General features: G+C 33.6%; 1 long non-coding RNA gene across 1 annotated transcript; it reads right to left on the bottom strand.

The window, feature by feature from the left end:
• Positions 1-9472: 9472 nt before the first annotated feature.
• On the bottom strand, positions 9473-11657 carry LOC129988584 (uncharacterized). Its single transcript, XR_008785661.1, has 3 exons — positions 11523-11657; positions 10320-10487; positions 9473-9557 (listed from the first exon to the last, which is right to left on the bottom strand). It is a non-coding gene; the product is annotated as an uncharacterized LOC129988584 (long non-coding RNA).
• Between the last annotated feature and the right edge of the window lie 2024 nt (positions 11658-13681).

Here is a 13681-nt window from a genome sequence, read left to right as displayed (position 1 = left end):
AAATTCTCAAAATTTATGTCTTCGGGAATTTTCAATCGCATTCACTTTATGAACTTTACATTTCTATCCGAATCTACGCTACCTATTCATAACATTTCTATTCCTAAGGCATTTTGAATTCGATGGTGATCAAGCATCGAATTCGAAGATGTCTACAGGAATTTAGGACTGTCGATTAACTGGCTAGCACAGCTACAGACAGTCTTCTAATTGAGTGTCTGAAGTCGGCAAATCCAAATTTAATCCTAAAACGGTTGCATAAGGAAAAGTTACAGTTACGAGAATTTAACGACATTTATCAAAATTCGTAAAGGAGTATTGGATGAATAGCGTTCGAATTTGCTTGTATCCGATACAGAAACTTATGTTCACAAAGATACCATGACTAATCGGCCATAGATTTCTTAAACAAGGTCCAAAATATATTATCATTCCATTCAGCATTTTAATACCAGTGCAACAAGCTAATTTAAACAAACGAATCTAATGTCTGAAAATTAAAGTTTAGGAAGAGTTCCGAAATTAAATATTTCAGAAATTGGGAAATTTGAACTTCATCTTTTAAGACGACTTAACCCCTTAACTGTTTTATTTTCATTACTATCTAATAAGATGACACCTTCTATTATGGGAATATTTTCTTATTTTGATTCAAATCGAAATCCATTGAATACTTGACTTATCGATGTATTCGAAGTAATTTTAATATTGAATTATAATCGTTATGAATGATTTATTTTTTGCTTACAACTATCAAAATTCGATAAATCGATGCACGTATGGCACTCGGGCAAAACAGTTAAGCGGTTAAACCCGATTAAAGTTATTTCGCATTCAGCGATAGAAGTTCCTAGTTGGGAAGTCGAACACGAATGAACCCAAACTTAAGCATGTGAAACCTGCCAGTTTGGAGGAAGATTTAGGATAAAGCTACAAATGAAGCATACTGCATGTTGGGAATTCATTTCAAATGCCAGGTATATTCTACAATTTTCTTACCAAATGCAAATTCTTCCAGAAGAATACTCACTACTGCAATACATGCCCATGGGAGATGAGTAGTTGCAAGGGTTCCATCTCGTAGATGTTAACCAGACAAGTTCCGTCATTATAAAAACATTTACTATAGGTCCGAGTACTACGGAAGTATTACTCAAGTAATAGTACACTATAACATTAAATATTTAATTTATCAGGGAAGGTGCAAGAAATTTCCTATCTTGCCTCTACGAAACGCATTGAAATTAAAATGCTTCTAATGTTTTTAATGTGAAGTTAGGGATATATATATATATATATATATATATATATATATATATATATATATATATATATATATATATATATATAGGAACTTTTAAACTGTTACAGGTTTTTCTGAAACAACCGAAACCAATAATTTATAGTTTGAAACTTTTTGATCTGATGTTGGCCAGGCATCGCGATCAAAACGTTTCTATTATTGTTAAAAGCAAAAAATTGGTCTCGTAGCTTGCCGGCAAAGCTAAGAACCACTTTGTCAAACAGTTAACTTTAAACTTTCATAATTTACGTTCTACTGCTCAAGATTTATTATGCGACGAGAAAATTTAAAATCCAAGATTAAATTCTTTGTGAACATCACAACGTATTTGTATCTCTCGGTTAAACTATTTCAGGCAAAGAAGATAACGGACTTGTCTGGTTCACACATTTTAAACGGGAAACCGGTTTGAATTTCAATAGATTAATTATTTTAACATTGATTCCTCCGTAATAATCTTGCAATAATTACATTTCTATATAGTGCAAGTTTACAGGTATTACTCATCGGTCAATAAAATTATATTAGGAAAATCCGAGTTAATACTAGCAATAAACAAGTTTGCGTTTTGAATTCACTGCAATCTAACTATGATATTAATTTTATTCAATGATATACAGAATATTTAAAATTGAAATCCATTGATACGTGAAAACTTATCGTTAACTAGGTACTAGGTGCTAGGTGATCGGTACTATTAAAGCTATCTTTGTAGGAGTAAGAGGATCTTTGAAATCACTTCAGTTGCATTCATTTTCGGATTCAATTTAGGTTAATATTCAGATGGCCGTTTGCCATGAAAATCTATTACTAAAAGCATATGCAGAATTTTCGAGTTTCGGCTTTTAAAATTGTAAACTATTGCATTTATGAATTTTATGAGCTCGTTGCATAATAAGACAAGTTTAAATTTAGAAAATTGCGATCTAAATGTGAAAATGCTTCAGATGATTCAATTTAATTAAATAAAAGTATCCCCGATTAAGTTAAGAATGCTTCCCAGAATCGATTTAATTTATACACCATCCAGCCTTGAGAATAATGTACACTAATCTTAATATGTAATGATAATTATGGAAGCTCTTCTACTTAAGTTATCTTGTACTCCTAGACACTTTAAAATATTCCATACAATAATCAAATTAATACAATCTTAGGAACAGTCAAAGTATTATAAAGCAGATAATATTGCAAATGGAATTTAGTTTACAATAAAAATATTTACTTCAATTATGTTTAAAATACTCGAGGAACTTCAATGAAAATTGATTCTAAAATTTATTCTACTTATAATACAAATATATAGAAAAAGCTTGGACTAGGTTGGCATGCAAGTCTCCGATATACAATTATGCGATGCCAATTTTTAAAGAACTATTCCATGTTAGAAATAACTACATCATTTAAATTTGCATATTCGTGGAACTTCCAATTTAATTAAAAACATTACTAAAATGCTATGGGGCAAATGAAACGGACGACGAATTTAGATTCAAATGAAACGGACGACGAATTTAGATTCAAATGAAACGGACGACGAATTTAGATTCAAATGAAACGGACGACGAATTTAGATTCAAATGAAACGGACGACGAATTTAGATTCAAATGAAACGGACGACGAATTTAGATTCAAATGAAACGGACGACGAATTTAGATTCAAATGAAACGGACGACGAATTTAGATTCAAATGAAACGGACGACGAATTTAGATTCAAATGAAACGGACGACGAATTTAGATTCAAATGAAACGGACGACGAATTTAGATTCAAATGAAACGGACGACGAATTTAGATTCAAATGAAACGGACGACGAATTTAGATTCAAATGAAACGGACGACGAATTTAGATTCAAATGAAACGGACGACGAATTTAGATTCAAATGAAACGGACGACGAATTTAGATTCAAATGAAACGGACGACGAATTTAGATTCAAATGAAACGGACGACGAATTTAGATTCAAATGAAACGGACGACGAATTTAGATTCAAATGAAACGGACGACGAATTTAGATTCAAATGAAACGGACGACGAATTTAGATTCAAATGAAACGGACGACGAATTTAGATTCAAATGAAACGGACGACGAATTTAGATTCAAATGAAACGGACGACGAATTTAGATTCAAATGAAACGGACGACGAATTTAGATTCAAATGAAACGGACGACGAATTTAGATTCAAATGAAACGGACGACGAATTTAGATTCAAATGAAACGGACGACGAATTTAGATTCAAATGAAACGGACGACGAATTTAGATTCAAATGAAACGGACGACGAATTTAGATTCAAATGAAACGGACGACGAATTTAGATTCAAATGAAACGGACGACGAATTTAGATTCAAATGAAACGGACGACGAATTTAGATTCAAATGAAACGGACGACGAATTTAGATTCAAATGAAACGGACGACGAATTTAGATTCAAATGAAACGGACGACGAATTTAGATTCAAATGAAACGGACGACGAATTTAGATTCAAATGAAACGGACGACGAATTTAGATTCAAATGAAACGGACGACGAATTTAGATTCAAATGAAACGGACGACGAATTTAGATTCAAATGAAACGGACGACGAATTTAGATTCAAATGAAACGGACGACGAATTTAGATTCAAATGAAACGGACGACGAATTTAGATTCAAATGAAACGGACGACGAATTTAGATTCAAATGAAACGGACGACGAATTTAGATTCAAATGAAACGGACGACGAATTTAGATTCAAATGAAACGGACGACGAATTTAGATTCAAATGAAACGGACGACGAATTTAGATTCAAATGAAACGGACGACGAATTTAGATTCAAATGAAACGGACGACGAATTTAGATTCAAATGAAACGGACGACGAATTTAGATTCAAATGAAACGGACGACGAATTTAGATTCAAATGAAACGGACGACGAATTTAGATTCAAATGAAACGGACGACGAATTTAGATTCAAATGAAACGGACGACGAATTTAGATTCAAATGAAACGGACGACGAATTTAGATTCAAATGAAACGGACGACGAATTTAGATTCAAATGAAACGGACGACGAATTTAGATTCAAATGAAACGGACGACGAATTTAGATTCAAATGAAACGGACGACGAATTTAGATTCAAATGAAACGGACGACGAATTTAGATTCAAATGAAACGGACGACGAATTTAGATTCAAATGAAACGGACGACGAATTTAGATTCAAATGAAACGGACGACGAATTTAGATTCAAATGAAACGGACGACGAATTTAGATTCAAATGAAACGGACGACGAATTTAGATTCAAATGAAACGGACGACGAATTTAGATTCAAATGAAACGGACGACGAATTTAGATTCAAATGAAACGGACGACGAATTTAGATTCAAATGAAACGGACGACGAATTTAGATTCAAATGAAACGGACGACGAATTTAGATTCAAATGAAACGGACGACGAATTTAGATTCAAATGAAACGGACGACGAATTTAGATTCAAATGAAACGGACGACGAATTTAGATTCAAATGAAACGGACGACGAATTTAGATTCAAATGAAACGGACGACGAATTTAGATTCAAATGAAACGGACGACGAATTTAGATTCAAATGAAACGGACGACGAATTTAGATTCAAATGAAACGGACGACGAATTTAGATTCAAATGAAACGGACGACGAATTTAGATTCAAATGAAACGGACGACGAATTTAGATTCAAATGAAACGGACGACGAATTTAGATTCAAATGAAACGGACGACGAATTTAGATTCAAATGAAACGGACGACGAATTTAGATTCAAATGAAACGGACGACGAATTTAGATTCAAATGAAACGGACGACGAATTTAGATTCAAATGAAACGGACGACGAATTTAGATTCAAATGAAACGGACGACGAATTTAGATTCAAATGAAACGGACGACGAATTTAGATTCAAATGAAACGGACGACGAATTTAGATTCAAATGAAACGGACGACGAATTTAGATTCAAATGAAACGGACGACGAATTTAGATTCAAATGAAACGGACGACGAATTTAGATTCAAATGAAACGGACGACGAATTTAGATTCAAATGAAACGGACGACGAATTTAGATTCAAATGAAACGGACGACGAATTTAGATTCAAATGAAACGGACGACGAATTTAAACACTTATAAAGATGGCAATCTAAAGGATATCGATTAGTGCACTAATTAAACGGAATATTTAACAAATATCGGAAACAAAACTGACGGGTGTTCCGTGAACGAGTTGCTCTCGCATCAGGAAATTACGATTTATTGCAATTAAGGTTTTAAAGAATTCAATTAAATAATCAGAATTAAATATACTAGTCTTGTAGGGAAAAATATTGCTCTACGAGTTCCTGGAGTTACTTTCGTACTAAGGGTCTTGCCGGTTCCTATATCCAAATGGAACTTGGAGAACGCTTTGAATCAATTGTGAAATAGGCTAAATAAGCTTGAATGAAATAGAATACGGATAGTTTTGTGTAACCTGTTTCCGAATTCAAAACTTGCCAAATTAGAGAATGTTCGAATTAAAAGAATCATTCCTTTTAGCTATTTAAACAGAAAATACTGAAGGCAATTAATGAAACGTTAAAATTTCAATCACCAAATCTCTTCAGTTCTAATAGCCTGAAATTTAAATAACTTTCATAAGACTGAAATGTTTTATGAAGTTACTGAGTTATCAATTTTAAGATACTTAAAAACGATTCAAATTAAATGGAATATTTACCGGCAATTTAAATACGTTAATAAACCAGTCATTTCGATTGGATATCTGCCAAAAAATCTAAGTTATGTTTAAATTGCGTACCTGCAGTACTCTTCTCCTGGAATTAGATTTACCTATTAAGACTATTCCCATACGAAAGCTATTTCATTTAAAGATGCCTTTAAACATAATCGCGATTATACATCTAGATTTGATAAACTCAAAATCGGGTCTCAGCGTTTCCCTATTTAATATTCACCATTTCTGCAGACATTGTGAAGGTGGTCTCGTCTTACCACATAGGTCTCAATTGACTAATTTTTAATGAAAATTACCAATATTTCAAGTATAAATTGCATGTTCGAGTTCAACTCCTTCCCCTCTCCCACCGTACTCGTGTTGAAGCCAATTAAAATCTCGCTTTAATTCCATTCACTTAACTTCACTTTCCAAGATTGCTACCAACCCAGTCCCTCATTAACACGTTAAGTACTGGTTCCCTGGGGACCGTTACTTTCCGTTCAGACCGCCGGTCCCAAACAGTCCAGACGGAAAGTAAACAGGGACCAGCATATTACTTAACGTGTTGCCCTACTTTTAAAATATCCTTTCCTTAAGTGTTATTCGATAATCTTTTCTTCCCATTTGTAACGAACCAGTTAACTGCAATTTATACTTTTAATATTGGCATCTGTAACCGTCCATACTGTTACGGAATTGTTAGCCAACAAGTTATCGTTCCGATTCAAGCCTTACACTTGACACTCAATTTAAAAATTAGAAAAAATTTCAGCTAACCAATTCAGAAGCCGTTCATGGTGCATTCTATATTTGTTAAATGACGAAGTTTAAATAAAGGTAAATGCCACAAATTATAAGGTTTCGCCAGTTTAATTTCTCACCAATTTGAGCTGTCTATGCAATTAACTTCCTGTAGATCAACTCATTTGAAAGGCATCTCTAATGCAATATTTGGAGAAGAGTACGTTTATCTTTGTAAAAATGGCCGAATTCGCGAAACGATTGTATGATCACACTCGTTTAATAATTAGTAATCCTAAGGGAAGTTATCACTTGTTGCAAATGAAAAACCGTTTAAAATATCAATTAAATTTGCTTTCCCAATCAAATCTGCGTTAAAGAAACTAATTTGGCGTTTGGGAACAAAATTCAAGATATCGAGCTACCATTAAACTCGTTTGAGAGATTGATCCGATAAGAAATTGATTCGTTGCCATCAATTATGCTGCATTTTACCTAGACGCGACAATCGTTACCAGACGTACCTCTTTCAGACTATTTTAAAGATATCAGAACGTATCAACCTAGAGAGCCGAGAGTGATAGTACCGATTTAGCAATACCTTAAGCAAGAGTCAAATCATCATAGACTTATGATTTCGAGCTTTACAACTCTTGAATTACACGTTAAGTAAACCGATTTAGAGGATGTACCATTTACAGGCTTGAAGAATTGTTAGGAAATGGATATCGTATTTATCGATTCAGTTTCTTAATCTAACGCGTGGTTTGAACATGCCATTATTTTCTAACTTGGTTTTCAGTGCAGAGCTTCGGATAATTTTGTCCGTTTCATTCGAAATGGTTAAAAATTGAAGACAAATTTTAATATTTAAAGAAACTAAATACGAAAGCGTTGCTATAAGATACATTGAAGTTCCCACATTGATACAGGTGTATTTATTATCTATTTAGTTAGATCCTTTATATCGAAGTGCACAGATTGAGAAAAGGCAGTTCCATGTACAAGACTGATCATTAAAAATGTTATTTCATGTGCTTAAGTTCATGAGTTAATTAAGTCAGATAAGTCATTGCAGTACCTCGCATCATACTTGGATGACTTTGGAAAAAATACACTCTTGGTATAGAAGTATCTGAAGTTAATTGGTTTGTTGACTTGAGAGGTTTGAAAAGATGCAAGATCCGTGACTTTATAGAGATAAAGGAATGCCTTGATCATGGGCCAAGTTCTGGATAGGCAATGAGCAGAGTTTACAGGAAGTCCTAGAAACACAAGAAAGGTTTCAATTCAATATAGTCAGTGTGATTATAAAAGAAATACATTATGAAATCTTTACATAAAATTTTGAACAAAGGGATTTCAGTAGTCTATATCAATCCAGGCAAAATAAGTCTCGTCAAGGCATCTAAGCTATTACTTTAGAATTACCGTCGGAAGGATTCAAAAGGCATTTGAGCTTTGGCTTTCATACTTTTTCCAAACGGAGTTAAGCACAAAATGGTTTATCCGTTAGACTGTAAATGGTTTATCCGTTAGACTGTAAACCCCTTAAATTTTAACACTGCATCTTTTAAAATGTAGGGATGTCCACGAAAAATGTTTCCACTTCATTTTTGTAATGCGACAACGCTTAGGGTTATCTTTGTAGTCCGTTCCACATCCGAGCACATTAATTATTAACATTTTCCAAATCCGATTTGTGAACAATGAAGCATTCTAATGAGAAGAATTCCTTTCCGAACGTCGATAGAAACTTGATTACAAGTTGATAATCTGATTATGCATTAGGAACTTAATAAATCTTTGCTAAGAAGCATGCCATTTCATAATGTACGTTTAGGTATGGGGATAAATTTAATGCCGTTTAATAAGTGAAAATTCAATGTTAAAGCTTAACATTCTTAAAACAGTGATTATGCATTTCTTGCAATTTTGTTTAATAACTTAACTAGGAGTAAAAAATTGTACCCGACTGAAATCTTGCGGCTATGCCTTGAGGGGAAAGAGCATAGCAAACTAATCAATATCTGAAGTCGAATTCTTGCAGAATTAACACTAGAGACATACCTAGTATCAGCAATTCAATAAGTTTAATCTTGTGTCGTTTCATAAAGGAGAATATTCAAATTTTTTGGCTTAGAAGATTCTACCTGCAAGATTAACTTGCGTATGAATGTTTCCCAATAAGAATTGAAAGAAACGCGAGCATTGATGTTTATCGATTGCATGGTATAAATTATACATAGTGAAAATTTGAAGTCTATTTTCCTATCGAGTAAACGTTGGATACGATATTTTATAAAAATAAACAGGATTAGTAATGTTACAACCAGTGCAGAGAAGTCCACACTATTATACTCATCGACAAATCTTTCCACTAACCCGAATTTTTTTGTAAAAAATTCGGATTCACTCCCGACAAAAATAGATGTCTCCTCGGGGATTGTTATCGAATCTAAGGCATGAAATAGTGTCGCTGTTCCATTTCAAGTGGAAATAAACAAGGACTAGGGTTCACTAAGGGAAATTAACGCGAATACTAGTTTACATCAAGCATGTGAAACTATCTAGCGTAGCATCAAATGCAAGGTGAAAATTTATCAGAAATCTATAGGCGAGTAAAAATTGAGGCTGAACTTTCAAAAACTTATCTTGGAATATTTGCACCCACACTTGGAGACAACGCATTAAGAACGAAATCGCACTCGCATTTAGTCAGTATATTCAAACGATAACCTATAAAGGAAAACGTATGTGATCAGACAAGATAATTTATATTCATTCAATTCAGATAAATTGTGCGAAAACTTTGATAAAACGGATATGTCTAGCCGATGAAGTCACTCGTAAGACAAGAACAGCAATACTAAGATTTCAGGAAGCGGTACGATTCAAGTACAAACAAAATTCATAAATTTTGTCTCCTCAAGTAGTTTTGCTGTAATTTGCAAGATTCAATTTTCTATTATATGGGGGTTAAGAGTAGCGCTTTAAGTGCAGTTATCGGATTTGCTTACATCAAGATATTGTCCGTTTCATACCGTCTCCGAGAATTTGATACAACCTTTTTAAATATTTCTTCAGATGTATGCTTCATTAAGTTGATATGAAGCAAGCAAAAGTTTGACTTGTCATTCTCGCAAGAAATCGAAGTAAAAACGCTTCTCCCGATAACAGAATCTCAAGAGTTTCCTAACTGGGATATGAATCGTTATGATCAAATCTCTTTAGATGAAATTTATACAGAGTCAAATGTATTATGCTCTTAAACATTTTGAAAAAATCGATTCCTCTCGTTTCTGAAATGCTTTTTGTTAAAAAGGGAGGCCCTGCCGAAGGAGGTTTAGGGGATGAAGAACGAATAACAGGAAATATTTCCGATAGAAGATTGGAGTTAACTTCCCAATTATTCAAGAAATTCAAGGCAGAATTTTGCAGCGTCTTTTTTTAATCTCGATAAATAAATGCAACAATATTTATATTCACTCGGTTTCTTACCTTCGTAAGTTCAGATAACTTCCTTTAGTAAAATATTGAAGGTAATGTTTCCAGTTTCTCGTCTCGATTGGGCTGCCGAGGCTTCATACCCGGTTAGGATTTGCACGTAGAATGATCAAATGCAAGTGTATTTTCAGTCAGTAGAGCAGCTGAGGCTATTTGGCATTTCTGTAAGAAAAAGAATACGAGTAAGAATATTTCTGCGCCTAACTTCTGTACTCTTGCAACTTCTAGAAAGCTAGAAATTATCATCAACTGATGAAGCCAAAGAACTTTAAAGTCACGAGACCAATTTTTAGGAGAAATGGTTAGCATTGAGTCTTACTTTGGAACAATAAATGTTGAGTTATGTTTTTGATTACATTTCCTAGTACTAAGGTGAAACTGTCAATGCAACAAATATAACCGATCATTTCTACTTGTCCGTCGGTACTTTCGAATGTTCCAACATGCGTAATAGCGAATTAAGCTTCCGTTTTCTTCCTTGACTCCGAAGCAATTTTGCACCCGTTTTTTCACTGAAATGTTACTCCAATAAAAATACGTCTATGACAATTAGTTTCAAAATTCTTATTTATACGTCCTGTCAGATATTCATTAATAATTACTATTTAAATCCCGCTTCAGTGACCAAACAAAAGTTAAAATGAAACTAGAATCTTCGTTTAGTGTCAATTGCGATGCAATGGTTTGGGTGGAGAATTCCTCATACAGTGTTTTGGAGCACTATTTAGAGATTCCAGACGTGAAGTTAATTTTAAAATTAAGAACATACACCAAAAAAAGCGTCTCGCATAATGAAATCCTGAAACTATTAATGCTATAGAGTTGCAGACCATCCTGGTTTTTGTTCAATTTAACATAATTTTATTTCGAGTTTGCAGTTACCATCTGCATATTTAATTTGGCGATTAGTTACGTCAACAGGTTTTGTCAAGTCAATATCGACTTTCACCGATATCCTTTCCTACAATATTTTAATTTTCATTAAAAATATTCTTCAGTCAATTTTAAATGAACAGTAAAAATTATCTTTAAGAAACAATTTCAAATGCTCAATCATTTCAGGTGTTACAACATTAACGTGATGCGACAAAGACTTCGATCAATTATTTACTACGTGAAGATTAAACGTAGCTTTCAACTCGTAAAATAACTACTCGAAAAGGAAAATTTTTTCAATAAAAACTTCAAAAATCTTACCAATTAATGAGAAAGCAGTTTAACCATCAATAAACACAACACCAGAAGCACGCATATACATATTGCGGCGTATAGTCGCCTTCACATGAAACGGTAACGGTAACGGAAACACGCACTCTCAAATACAAATAGTTTAACTTAAAAATATCACAAAACAGGAGAAAACAAACGACGATTAGTCTGTTTTAAAGTATCCTCAATATCTATAAACCAATCAAAAGGCTCTTAATCGATTTTTTTTTCTTTCATGGGCATTGGAACATTTGCATAACATTTATTTTTTTCTATTCGATTCGATGTCTTGACGGCTTGGTGGGCAAGGCTATGAATTGATGATAGAGAATTGTTGGTTCGAGATAGGATTTCACTTATAATTCTGTAAGTACTGTATGCATATATATTGCATTTTAAATTTGCCATCGTCGATCGAAAAATCTTGTGTTGTGCTCAGATGCTTGTTTTGGTTTGCTTTATTATTTGTCTGTGGTTCGAAAGACTGAATTTAATCCCACAACAATCTTCGTGTATTAGTTTGAATGTTAGTTTCAATAAACATAAATTTGTTTTTTTTTCTTTTATTGTCTAATTGAACATAAAAATATTCATTAGCTAAATTCAAAAAGGGACAGTAATCAAAGTAAGCTATTTTAAATCATAAATTTCTTCAAACTTTAAAACGGGGAGATAAATTTTACATTTTCATCTCGCTGTTATAAGGGATTTATGGTAGTTTGTAAAATGTTAATAACACTTTGAAAGTTTTATTAATTCACTACTGTAAAAACAATGCAAATATTAGTATTTTATTCATGTCATGTTTTTTTTCCTTTATTAACTAGTTGCCTTTGACGACCAGGTTTGGTTTGGTTTGGTTAGATTAACGTCCCGTTTGAAGCAACACTAGGGCTATTTTGGGACGGACCTCGTAATTTTGAACCACGGTCAGATGACGAGGACGGCACCTGAGCTGGCACCCCCCTCTCCACACCACACCACACCAGCGGGAGGACGTTTGGTCATGACGGATTTAACGTGCAACTGACCCCCTTACACGACGGTTCTTCGGTGGAATCGGGTAACGAACCTGAAACCCTCCGGTTCCAAAACCGAGACCTTACCACCAGGCCACCGCGGCCCCTTGACGACCAGGTGATTAGCCAGAAGTAATGTTCTATAAAATTTTTAATTAAATATTCATTTACCTTGGTCTCTTCATAGCTTCTTCAGCAAAATATTTTTAATCTTTAAATTTCGATAGTCATGTGACTCATACTATTATAGAAGCATTACGATATTTAACGCATTGTTCTATATGTCTCTGTAATTTTCTGTCGGAGTGGCAGTGGCTTGGTTGCAAGGTCTCGGCTTCGAAACCGGAGGGCTTCAGGTTTGAGACACGATTCCATCGAAGAACCGTCGTTTAAGTGAGTATGGTGCACGCTAAATTCGTCGATGTCACACGTTTTCCCACTGGTGTGATGTGGAAGTTTGGAAGTTCAGGTGTCATCCTCGACATCTGACCGCGGTTCAAAATTACGAGTTCCATACCAAGATAGTCCTTGTGTTATTTTAAAACAGAACGTTAATATAACTAAACTAATTTTCTTATAGCTCCCATTAGATTTAAATGTGAATTTGAAATGGAAAAGATAAAATTTCATTAAATGCTAAAACCAAGCATATTTTTTTTAAAAATAGGACTATGGAAAATCAAATTCTTCAGCATAAAAATCTTATGCATGCCAGAAAATATTTTTTTAAATAATTTATGCAATATTTCAAAGAATTATTTAATAAAAATTTCTTTGATACATCATAAAATTCAGTTTTACCTTCAAAAAGATTTAAATACTGTAACTAATATTTTTTTTATTTCAATCCATAAATGCATTTCTGAGATCAATACCCCGACCTTACAAATCATAAAATTAAGTTAGATAATCTAAGGTTTCAATCTTAGGAAATCAAACCTGACCGAATTATGAAGCTTTGAATATCATTATTTTAGGACAATCAGTATTATTTTAGGCAATCATTCTTGAGGAAAGTCCAAGCGCTGCGTAGCGTATTTTCTTTAACACTGTCGAATGAAGAGGTCTAAAATCACACGTTGTTATAAAATAGAAATATTCAGATTTTCATAAATTGATCAGTTTTAA

Source organism: Argiope bruennichi, chromosome 1 (assembly GCF_947563725.1).
Source record: "Argiope bruennichi chromosome 1, qqArgBrue1.1, whole genome shotgun sequence".
Taxonomy (NCBI): Eukaryota; Metazoa; Arthropoda; class Arachnida; order Araneae; family Araneidae; genus Argiope; species Argiope bruennichi.
Note: the sequence above shows the minus strand (reverse complement) of the source record. Positions and strands in the feature narration are given on the sequence as shown.